The following is a 4780-nucleotide window of genomic DNA, read 5'->3' on the forward strand; positions in this document are numbered from 1 at the left end:
CCCTCTCCCTCTCCCTCTCCCTCTCCTCTTCTCTACTGATGCGGGAAATCTTGTTTTTTCTTCATTCATTTTCTTCATTCTTTAATTTCTAGTTTTTTGTATTAGGATAATTCTAGTGTTCATTAGATCTGATTTCATCTCATCTGAGTATTTGCTTGTTTTTCAGGGCAGGAGATGTGTTTGGAAGGAGAGGAAATCGACAGCTTAAACAACTCTGAAGACTTCGTGGATTATTAGAACGATCATCTGTTGCACTCATTGTTCTTTTGATCTGTTGTATCTCTCTTTTCACTACTTCCAAGAGTACTACCAATCGCCCTGGGATTCACTCCGGTGTAAGTTCTCTCACACTCTTTAACTCATTTATGTTTCAATTCGCGTTCATAGACATGAATCAAGTTAAGCCCCAGGTATTCAGCAAAAAAGATTTTTATATTTGATGAGATTTAGGAAGAAATTATCATCATCAATCAAATTATTGTTGTATTGTGTGCTGGACACAATCTGAATGATTGGAAATATTGGGAATGATGATGGTGATGATATGAATGGGAACCTATTTTCTTTTTCTTTTTCTTGATCTTGCATTGTTTGGTGATTTTTTCGATCTATACATATATATGGTCATTTTTGATGTTTGATTTTTCGATCTCCATGCTTGATTAGTTTATTCTCGTGAAAATAGGTCAGATCTAGATGGATCCTCACATTTTTTGTTTATTTCGTTATGAGATTTTCCTTATACTAGTTTCTTTTTGTTAGTTTTAGATTTTTTTCACTTTGTTTTTCTTTATGAACCATCAATACATATATGATGTACTGGTAGTTTTTGATGAAAATAGTTCAGATCATGCTTGTTTGTTGTTACAAATTGTTTGGATCAGCAGTACATATATGGAATACTGATAAAAATTCGATTTAATTTTGTTGTATTTATAGTTTTTTAATTTTTTTTGCTTGATCTAGAAGTATATATATGCAATACTGAGATATAACTGTTTTGATTTTGTTGTATTTGTAGATTTATAAGTTTTTTTTGACATGCAGTTGATTTTTACTTATGAATCATAGGTACATATATGGAATACTGAAAAGAACTTCCTTAATTTGATTATCTTTTTGTTTTTCGCTTCAAAACCACGCTTGTTTGTAGATTCAGATGTTATTATCCACAAGTACATATGTCAGATACTGATATGAAGTGCTCTTTGTTGTGTTTGATTCATAGTTTTGTCACCTTTTTAGTCTTATCCTTCAGTATGTTAAATACGGTAATATGTCTTTCGATTCTCTTATTTTTCATAGATCTGTCACCTATTCTTGTCATGCAGTTGATTTGTAATTCAAGAATCTTTAGCACATATGTCACATAGTGATAGTAAGTGCTTTTTTTTTGTGTTTGATTCAGTACGTGTGTGAAATACTGAAATAGATTTTAGTTTTGTTGATGTGTTTTACGCGGTACGTATTCATATACAGGTTTGTACCTGCCATGTTGCAGGTACAACCATGGTTTAATTTCCCTCCTTTTGGTATTGCTTCTTTTTCTCCCGCTGATGTACCTATGAAATCCTTGAAAAGTAGATTACTGTGTAGAATAGGCTTTCATTGGTGTTTCCTTTTGCCGTGTGTTGTTTTTGCTGCTCAAAACCACCGTTACTCCATTGGTACTGCCTTTTGGTATTGCTTCTCAACCATATGTATCAAACGACATCAAAGTTGGCTGGGAGACAACCGGCCGTTGATGATGAGCATATGGAGTCGGTACTATGGTGTTGAGCTGTTAATATTGAACTAAACCCCCAACTGCTATGGAGTTGCATTAGCCAATACAGTCTCCATGAGTCGTATATACAAATAACTAACCTTAAGTTAATTACTATCAAAGAATATTCCTATCTTGCAACGATTGTCGTTTTTAAGAATGCATTTTAGCTCCAGTCTGTTCTCCCTGACACCAATGTTGATCTTTTTTTTTATCAACTCTATATACAACTAAATGGTTAACCATTTCTTTATTTTTCCTTTGCAGGAAGAGTCGACCAAAGATGAGAAAAATGCTATTGAAAAATCGCCACAATAATAGGGATTTTCCGGTGTAGAATGATTGCTCTCACAGGTTTGGTTCAGTTAATATGTTAACTTAACTTTCTTATTTATCATCTGGACAGTTGTTAATGCTGACTAAGTTGAACACATCAGATGAAACAATGGTTTTGATAAAGATTAGGAAATGAGCATAAATTGGAGACATGGCGTAGAACTCAGGAATTGATTTAGATATCTTTGAAAAGAATTCTTCTTCAGTGGAACATTAATTGATTTTTTCCATGACCATTGTCTTTTATATTGATATTAGCTGATTCAGGAGTTTGGGTTTTGCTATTTTATTATCCTATCGAGTATATATTTCCATGACAATAATAGAGCCTTGCAAGCAGATTAAATTTATTAATATGTGCGCATGTCTGAGTTGCATAACAAATGTGGCGTAGAGAACTTCGTTGTTGGAACATATGTGTACTTTTCTCAGTAACACTCAAGGTTGGGGTTCCTTCATTGATCCACCGAATTGCAATCCATGTGCTTGCTTAGAACCATTTTTATTTTAGATGTTAAATTAATGTCTCTTGCGTTTCAGATTCGGCTCTTCTTAGATTTGATTAAGCTACTGTTGATAAAAAATTTCTCATTATGTGGTAACAATCGACAGGTAAAATCATTGATAACCTCCCATGGTAATTTGAATTTAATTACACCACTTTTAAATTCTTTATGGCTATGATTGAGGAAAACTACTAATGTTAGCTTCGGGGTAAAGCGCAGCTTATGCTGTAAATGTCTTCTCATTGTTGATACTAATGTTTTTTTTCTTTTTCTTAATGTATTAACTGTTTGTGTATTAGATGCTTTGGATTAATGGCAGGGGCATCAAGAATGCCAATTATGTGCTTCCAGTTTAGTTTTTTGGTTGTCGATTAACTGTAAGAAACTAGCAAAAACAAAAAACATAGTTGCACGACTTATTTCAGCAGAAGTAATATAGTTTTTTCAGTTATATTATGACTGGATTTCTATAAGATTGCTGCTTTTTTTGACCAGACTTCGATGTATTTCTGCAGGATTTATTGGTGGAGACCGCGACAGAGCAGGATGGCTCAGTCAGTAATATCACTGTGCATCCCACAGTTTTTCAGGTTCATTAAATTCTGGATTTATTGGTGGAGACCATTTTTCGTGCATTATGAGTTTTATTTGCATTGGTTTGTATGGTTCCTCAAATTAGACTATGTATGTTTGGGCATAAGTTATGGCCCCTATGATGAACGTTTTAATTTTTGTGTGTCTGCAGGCATTGACACTAGCAGTACGTAAAGCGAGTCAATCTATATGCAGTTAAGAAGAGAACGATAATAGAAGATCCTTGCTTTGCCCCCAGAAGCATGGCAATACAGTCGAAGAAAAATTATAATCATCACAATGTATGTGATGTAACACGTTTTCTAATTTATTTATTATTGATTCTTACAGATTTGTACTTTACCTGGAAGCAGCAAATATGTACTCGAATTTGTAAGCATTCAGATATATAATCGGATTTGTAAGCAGTACGACAGATATGTACTCAGATTTCTAAGCAGTGCGACAGATATGTACTCAAATTTGTAAGCAGTGTAACAAATATGTACTCGAATTTTTAAGTAGTGTACCAGATATGTACTCAAATTTTTAAGCAGTGTAGACACACACGTTTGGTAGTAACGGGCATTATGGACATTTCCATGTTTTAATTAATTTTGGACCTCCGGATAAAAAAAAATCCGGTTGGACCCTACTATAAATAACTATATGGGCCTAGGACCAAACAAGAAATTTTCCTTCAATTTATCCAAGTCCTGATTTCCACTAAAAAAATCAAGTCCCCAATTGAGTTTCAAAGATAGCCCATGACATGTTTGCGGAAAAGAACCTCAAATTTCTGAAAACGTGATTTTTGGTGATGTTTTATTGGTACTTTTCGACATAACTATGCATCTTATTACTTTGTTTATCATTTTTATGTTATAGAGGCTTTTCTCATATTTTCATCAAGACCAAGTTTGCTGAAATACATTACACGATGAATTTTACAAGAATTTTTGATTAGAGACTTACGCAACAAGGATGAACTGGGGGCCATGGAAACTAAGTGGGGGCCATGACACATTTTATACTCACACCCAAAAAGAACTGGGGGCCATGGAAACTAAGTGAGGGCCATGACACATTTTATACTCACACCCAAAAATATACGGGGCTTCCAAAATGAGGGTGAAATACCTATTTTATCCTTCTCTAATAAAAAAAATAGTTTGAGTCGTCAATATTAGAGATGTATAAAAAAACGACTCTCATTTAATATGAAAGGGTCGTCCGTATATAGTAATGTTTAACTGACGATCCTTAGAGTTATAGCTACAGAGAGTAAAAGGTTTTTTAGTCGTTCGGTTCTAAATATATAGAATTAACGACTCTGTATGACCTAAAAGATGGAGTCGTCATCTTTTAAGAACCTCATTGACGATTTTTCATAACTGAACAATGGAGTCGTTTATTTTGGTGACAATTCATTGACGACTCTACAGGGTCGTTAGTTAATTATACTCACGACCTAACGACCCTCACACTGATCTGTTGCATAGTGACCATGAATCGACCACTTGGAGCACCATTCATGCGATTTGAAGAGTATAGGAAGTTTACCTGATTGTTTAGAGCTTGGGGTTCCTCATTTTGAGTG

At 34.2% G+C, this 4780-nt stretch overlaps 1 long non-coding RNA gene across 3 annotated transcripts in view; it reads left to right on the top strand.

The window, feature by feature from the left end:
* Nucleotides 1–3699, top strand: part of LOC113323547 — a 4803-nt gene extending 1104 nt beyond the window's left edge. The window contains exons 3-6 of one of the 3 annotated variants that reach the window (XR_003347688.1): nt 167–335; nt 2033–2984; nt 3123–3197; nt 3353–3699. This is a non-coding gene — a long non-coding RNA (uncharacterized LOC113323547). Of the gene's footprint in view, nt 1–166; nt 336–2032; nt 3198–3352 lie in introns of all 3 variants that reach the window. The other 2 variants (XR_003347689.1, XR_003347687.1) reach the window with 2 other exon arrangements.
* Nucleotides 3700–4780: the final 1081 nt, after the last annotated feature.

Source organism: Papaver somniferum, chromosome 11 (assembly GCF_003573695.1).
Source record: "Papaver somniferum cultivar HN1 chromosome 11, ASM357369v1, whole genome shotgun sequence".
NCBI lineage: Eukaryota > Viridiplantae > Streptophyta > Magnoliopsida > Ranunculales > Papaveraceae > Papaver > Papaver somniferum.